Genomic DNA, 8283 nt, shown 5'->3' with positions numbered 1-8283 from the left:
TTATAATGAAGAGGTCTTTGTTTCCCTGGCACAAAATTGGAATTAATAACAGCAAAAACTAAATAAACAACAGCAAAAACATCGCTATCGGCCAAATTATTATTTTAAACATCAGTATCGCTACAGAGTTTCACAATATGAAAGGGCATCCATTGTTGGCTGGGGTTGTGTTATTTTAAGTCAATATGTATCTTGAGGTTTATGCAAGAAAAAAGGGTTAGTTAAATGACTCAATCTGTTTAATTTGGCTCACTAATGGAACGTCTTAACTTCACAACCTGTGCCAAATTAGCCTATTAATTAGTGCAGCTGTGCTTCTACAATGAATTGAACACATGACGGGGCCTGAAGAAGAAAACAGACAAGGATGGAGATAAAAGATGACGATGAAGAGGAGAACATATGAAGTTTTCTGTCACATCCTCGGTGTTTTTACACGAGGAAATCTTAATACTTGTTGTAAGTTGTGACATATCCAAATATCAACACTAGATCTGAAAACAAATATTGTAAGATGGGAAAAGGAAAATGAATGCGTGACACGTATTGTTGATACATTTGGTTCAGACTTTCAGCTGCTTGTGCCATTCTTGCTGCATGCATGAGGTAATGGTTTACATTCTTACTAAATATGGGCCTAAATTAATGGCTCTTCAAATATTCTGTGTCTTTCACACCTTTAATAGACTATAATTTTACGAGACACACAATTCTATGAGATATTTCTTCCTTTGCACACAGTCACAGTTATTGCTTTTATTGTGTAGTCTCTCTACATAATTAATGTTATTTTAATGCGTTGCAAAGCTTTATAATAAGACCTGCTTATGAAAGACGAAAACCCAGACTTGGGCATTTAACCTTCCCTTTTCTTTTCTTTTGCATATTCAGTGATTTTTAATATTGCAGAGTAGCGATAGCAGTCTTCATTTGCTTCAGTCACTTTAACTCCTTTAATAACACTCTTTTCACCTGAGCTTGCCTCTATTTCAGAACATTTTCCGGCTCTCTGGTAGACCTTCGACTTAAGTTCAAATGTAATATTATGTAAAATCTCAGTGCATAGAGTGCAACACCATGTCCCCACATTCAGTTTACTCAGCTTTTAACTCAGTATTTGGATGTTCATACCGTCACTCCCTTTAAAATACGCTCCATCAGTTTTCAAACTTAGACACAACCATCAGTGAAACATGCACACATGCAGCTTCAGCCTTTTCCTCTGGGTACTGCTGATGTGACAGAGAAAAACCTGGTCTGATGTAGCAGGGTGAGGATTACAATTGCAAGCTTTTACATATGCACACACACTCTCTCTCTCACACACACACACACACACACACACTGCGCAGGCCTTGAGCAGATGGATAAAGTAGGAAGGATGTGACCAGAGGAATGATGCATGACAGGGACAGCTGTGCTAAGCTCACTCCATTCAAGATATACCAGCTCAGTCACCGTACACTGGCAGCGGGGCAAAGTGTCGAAGCGAGACACAAGTGCAAACACAACAGATGCCTGTAATGCAGACACTCAAAGGGAAAAAAGCCATATTGCATATTTCAGAGGAACAAATGGAGATGCGTTACAAATGGTGAGGCCAAAAGATGTATTCCCTCTGTATTCTTCCCCTCTGACTATTTCAATATGACTTTAGAGAGACTTCATTTAATCCATACACCAAGAACATTATCACAATATAGACAACATATTATGTGGTGTGGTCCAATTCAGGGACAGATTTGGAAATTTGGAATAACTGATATATTTGTACTATAATACAATAATAAATAAATCATCTCTATCTCATTCAGATCTTTTCATTTATTACACTTCAGCCCGGTCGTAGGGAAAAACTGTTGCCACTTTTTTAATTTTTTATGTGGACGTTTTTGCATTCGGGCAGAGCAAGTGACATATTACAACAAGCGACGCACAAGCAAGTGACGTAGTATATCGAGTGACCGTTATTGAAAGTTACGTGAATGAGAAAGCAAAAAAGTCCACTAAGAACAGGTTGGAGGGGTGTTGAATGAGTCAAACAAACACTGGTCTTTCCTGTGTGAAACCATAAGTAAACATTGACTTTACGCTTGTTACGTAATTTTGTTACTTGGGCTATGAAAGTTAACGTGATAATAACGCGTTAATGCAAATCCGTTTTAACGTCACAAATTTCTTTAACGCATTAATGCAACTTGCGATTTTGAGGTTGTAGCGGGCTCAGTTTTAAAGCTAGAGTGACGATACTGGTAAACAATCCTAAGGAATCCATTAGTACCAACCATGTCCTATTAGCTTGTCGGGAGGGCTAAATAGGAGGCTAAATAATGCTCCAAATTTGCGCTAAATTTTGGCGAGGAAAAACTGTCATGGCCATTTTCAAAGGGGTCCCTTGACCTCTGACCTGAAGATATGTGAATGAAAATGGGTTCTATGGGTACCCATGAGTCTCCCCTTTACAGACATGCCCACAACACCACGTGCACCATTGTGCATTTCTGAAAGCGTGATACGAGGCTGATATGAAACGTTTTCATGAAACATATTTTGGTTCAGAAATGTCGACATCCAGCGTATCCGTGGTTTGCAGAAAAGTACAATGCCAACATTTTGTGCTGTAAACTTTTGGAGACAGGATAGTGTCTCTAACACGTGGCTGCTGTTTGTTTGTCAGCTACACTTAAGTTATTGTGGCTCCAGTTAATGCTGTGTTCACATGATGAAAGAACAATCAATGGAAATCAAAGGCTCAAAACAACAAATATGGAAATGACCCTGGATTCAAAGTAATTTGAAGGTATGATTGAGCTTACTTCACCATTATGCTGTTCCTAACTCTCGTCTGTTTGATTTAATGATTTCAACAACACACATTCACTGAATTATAGAGGGGACATTATGTTTTACAATGAACTAAACAACAGTACTTGTGCACTGATTGCATTTTCAATCATGATCAATTGTAAGCTATGGCAATCTAGTTAATCTACATCGACTGCAACAAACAGCAGACTAACATGAGCACTTTATACTAACACAATGACATCATAAAATTCATTAATTTTATACCAGAGAAATATGAAACTAATGCACTTCATTTGAAACAGGTAATAAGTCATGTTCATGTAAGTAATGGGCAGAGAACTTGCCTATAATCTATCTCTGGCTAGACTCCATCTACACTTTATGCATGAACTATCTACCTGATGTTAATTTCCAATTTGTTTGATGCATAATCCATCCTGCCAGCCGCCACAGAGAAACGAGGAGCTCCATAACATGTAAAAAATACCGTGCATTTAGATTCATTGCTGGTCAGATCAAATGAAAAACGCCTGCAAACATATTGAATTGTTGACTTATTTCAACATTCAATATATTTTATGTATCGAATCTCCGATTACGTCGTGAGATTTATATCAAAACAGTCTGAGCAGAGATTCACAGCTATAATAAATACTCCCAAACACTGACTTGAGGAAGGCCAGAGAAACATCCCTCTTATCTTAATATTTCATACATACAGCGGAAGAACAGAGGAGCTCTCCATTTTTAATGACCTAAGGGGGGTTTACTACCAAAACTAGAGTGGGTATAGTGAAAACAAAGTTTTGCATTTCATGACTATTCATGTTGTTGTCTTTGAGCCGATTTAGAGTATTGTGTATATTTTAAGAAACGGCTGAGGAGAAAAGAGAGAATGAAAAACTAAAAAACAGAGTGATCATGTAAGAGATGTTTTGAGTTATTTCTGCTTTTGCCACTTCAGAGCAACAAAGCATGAAGGCCTGTCAAGCATCTCTTACTGGTCGCAAAATGCTTTAAATGCCAGTTTGTGGACACAATGTGTTATGCAATACAAGTTCGCAGAAGTTTAAGATATAGTAAGACAGTTTTTGAGAGAAAAGAAGGTTTGATGATATATTGGCCCATGAGATCTCTCAGATTTTTCCTTCTTATGTCAGTCTTTTCTTTTTGCTTATGTGGTGTTTTTCTGTGTTTGCTTCTTCTTTGTGTGGGCTGCTGTGGTGTGTGTAAAAGTAAACAGGGTTTGCAAATCAATACCTTAAAAAAAACCTAACATGTTGTTATGTCAGGCACAAAGCCTCTTCCCTGGGGAACCTAAAGAGCAATAGAAGACCATTCAGTGTGCATTGTCATCATCCAGAGCTATTGAGCTGAACCTAGGAGTCAATACAGGCCAAATGGATTTCATTGTGTTCCAATAGTTCCCAAAAGAATAAGGAAGAGTGCGCAAACAATCCACTTTCAGATGATTGCTGTGCCTTCATGTTCCAGCATGAAGCAAATTCAGACAATTTTTAGAAACCAGCAATCCTCAATAAACAGTTTATGGTCTTTTAGTATCAATGCTGATAGCCAGGGGTGATACATTTTAAAGGGAAAAAAAAGATGCCACAGGGAAAAATGAGATGGCTATGGATAAGTACCTCGTCTTACCACAGTGTGGGTTTTCTACTGTAGTTAATGCTGTCAACTTCACTGACAGAGAGAGACAAAAACAGGAATGTAGTGATAAGCAATAGTTTGTACACCCAATATTAATTAATGTTGATAGATTGAATTAATTTTAAGCATTATAAAGTAAAACCGTGATTGTAGACTTAGTTATACACCCCCAAAATCAAATCACATTTGTGTGTATTTTGTTCATGGATATTGATGAGATTGGTTTGGAGGACTCCTGTGTACCTGTGTAGATGTTACAATAACGCTGAAGTACTCCACTGTTTGTTGGCTAAATGATTAATTCATCATTCAACTCTGCAGCAGAGCAAACAGCTGTTAACATCATCTTGCTCCTCTGTTCACTCGTCCTTCACTGGCAGAGCTGCTCTTGTCTAAACTACTTCTCAAGGTCAATTAGAAAATGAGTATGGCAAATGAGTACTGATGTTCTACCCTTTATCAATGTGAAGTACGGTGACAGAGGGTTGATAGTTTGCAGCTCAACATCAAGTCAATTACTGAGTGAAAACAGGCGGCAACCTTTCGGTTCTATAAAGTGAAGCCAATGCGGAAGTGCCTTAAACTTTAATAGCCAACAGGGGGCGACTCCTCTGGTTGCAAAAAGACGTCTATGATAAAATGACCCTACTTCTCACTTGATTTATTACCTCAATAAACATTGTAAACATGAGTTTATGGTCTCAATCACTAGTTTCAAGTCTTCTTCAATACAGCATGATGTTCATTTAGTAAATTATGGTCCCATTTAGAGTCAAATAGACCATAAAGCAGGGGATGCTTTAGGGCGAGGCTACCTTGTGATTGACAGGTCGCTACCACGGCGTTGTCCGGTCTGGGAGTTGTCCGTGTTTTCGTCTTACAACTTTAACCCTTTCACAGTGTGTTTTTAGTTCATGAAAGTAAACTGTAACATTTTGGTCACGTAGCAATGTGTTATTCAGCGTTTGGTTGTATTTAGCTCCACCCTCTTGTGTCACTTCTGGTTGCAAAAAGACAAGATGGCGATGACCAAAATGCCAAACTTGAGGCTTCAAAACGGCAGTCCACAAACCAATGAGTGACATCACGGTGACTACGACCATTTCTTATATACAGTCAATGAGTGAAAATACAGTATATCACAAGTACTGAGGTACACAAAAGCAAAGATCACTGCTTATATAAACACCAACTGATAAAAGATCACATTAATTAAAAGATTGAAAACTTCATTATACAGGGGACTTATCTAGACACTCACAAGTTTTAGTTAGCAAACACTCGTGAGTCAAGCCAGGCTACATCTCCTGAACTCCAGTTTTTCTGAGAGAATTCAGTCGGACAACAATTCTTTGAGAATGTAATCAGTTTGGTACAGAACCAATCAGCCATGTTTTTTTTTTTATTTCAAATGGAAACACCGGTAATAGACAGGTGTGCTGTAGGGTTGTAAGAAAATATCGGAAAAATCGAATATCGCAATATTATGTTTTGTGAAATGGTATCGATTGTCAAAAACACTGTATTGATTTTTGTTTAATAGTTTACATGCAAAGATTAACTCAGTCAATACTTTATTTTATTTACAAAGCGATGTGCCCTCTCAAAGTCGTGCTATTACAGGGACTGTGATAAATGCAAATGCAGATCCCACTGTTCTGATTGCATAAAAAAGTAAACCTTTTTTTACTCAGATTGTGGTGTGTTCTTTAAACTATGACAGTTTTCCTAAAATTTGATTTAAACAAAAATCACAATATATCGCCTTGCTTACAGTATCGCATCGTCAGATTCTTGCCAATACACAGCCCTAGTGTGCTGTCCTTGTCCAATCAAGAGTAGGAAGGGTTTAGGTAATCTCTCAGTGATGTGTTTGCACAGACAACTTGAAATGACATCTTTCTAAAGCTATTTTAACCATGCCCATGCCTGACCACGATGGCAATAATAAAAAACAAATGTGGGATGGCTTTGCCTCGCTAACACAAGACAGGAATGAGACATCACACTTTGCACTGAATCACGTGATACAGAATTGCTAGAATAAAAGGTAAAACAATCACTGGGAAGCAATTTGAGTGTGAGACGGTGGGGAGCCCCTCCTCCCCTTCCCTTTGGGTCTCTATTCATGCCTCTAGCAATTTATTTTCATCTCCAGTGAGAATGAAAATTATTCCACTAATAGATTTATGCTTAGGTTGAACCTTTGGCTGAAACTATAGCTGAGCTTTTAAAATAAGGATGAAACCACGATAATAGCCCAAGGAGCAAAAGGGCCTGCTCGGATTTTCCAACTGCTCAGTTCTGAACAGATACTGAATTTTTAACATCATTCTTGCATTGTCATGCCTGCCACACCGTCAAGTCCCTGAGCCAGTTAGACATTAAATTGGGGATGCACACTGAACATAATTCCCTTGACAGATTAATGATAATTCATAATAAATCAATATTTGCACCAACTGATGAGGCTGTGTGGTTAGAGTCATTTTTCTACAGTCACTGATACCATTCCAAATAAAGGAATAAAGAAACACATTAAAACCGTAGTTGAGTGTTTCATATGTTTCATACTCAAACTCTGGGCGGAGTATCACTTTAAACCTTGAATATGAGGAGTATTGGCCTTTATTTACAGAAGACAGTTCGACATGTCACAGTGGCACAGGTGTAAAATATTAAATGTATGTATTTGTAACACCTGTGCTTTTCCTGCTATGACAAGTCAAAATGGCTGCTGTGAAAAAGGCCTACTGTTTGTCAGAATATGCAATGTATAATCACTTTCTGTGCATAATTGGCAGCCAACAAGACACTGTTTTCACAGAGGTTGCAGGCTTTATTTACTGTAATCTTAGACTGTCAAGTGTTTTTTAATTTTTGGGAGGGGTTGGAGAGATTGAGTTGCTTGTTAAGTCTACAGTATATGATTTAAATATGGATGGAATATCATCAAAAATATGCGGGCACATGTTGGCAACGGAAGTGGCGTTTTGCCAAAGCCATACAGACGAGTTAGCAAGCTTTAAACATTTTATATTCCAATAGCGTACTCAAGGTCTAAAGAATTTAAACAGGATCACGACCGTATCACAGCAACAGGTTTTTCGGTTTAACGAGTGACCGTGTTAACTGGTGACTTACGTAGATAAACACAGCTGAATATGTATTTTAAATTGATTGAAGGCACTACCAGCAACCACGATGCATTTGGCTGAGAGTCATTCACGAGTTAACACGGTCACTCGTTAAACCAAAACACTGCCGGTGTTTATGGCTATTAATCGTGTTGACTGCCACTGGACCGAGGACACTGAATATTGGGCCACTTGCTAATGTATTCTACCCACTCACTAATAATAGCACACAGATCTGGAAAGCCAATTTGTTTAGGTTGCATTCGCGACCTTTGGTGGTTAATGCTCTTGCATATCTTGACGAGCTATCGCACGACGAGCGTCGTGCTTCTGTTGTCAAACTGCGTGTGCACACCTATGTACTTCATCATTGTTTGCAAACTGTAAAAGGGTCTATAAAACTTAAAGCAGTCTGTATAAAATCATCTCACCTGCATCTAGCCACCGCCAAACAGTGTTTGAACTGAGAGAAATACTAAAACCAGGGGTGGGAGGAAGGCACATTAGTTGTCTCAGGGCAGCTTATGTGGGTGTCAATCTGTATAAGTGCAAATTTCTTGGTCGTTCTTGAAATACTCTTGATTATGCATCCACCTGATAAATTGATAAATTGTGGAGGCCACCCTGCCTCGGTTACAGAATGTAAAAAAATGAGTAAGCTGTTTGATGGAAG

Source organism: Sebastes umbrosus, chromosome 4 (assembly GCF_015220745.1).
Source record: "Sebastes umbrosus isolate fSebUmb1 chromosome 4, fSebUmb1.pri, whole genome shotgun sequence".
Classification (NCBI taxonomy): Eukaryota; Metazoa; Chordata; class Actinopteri; order Perciformes; family Sebastidae; genus Sebastes; species Sebastes umbrosus.
Note: the sequence above shows the minus strand (reverse complement) of the source record.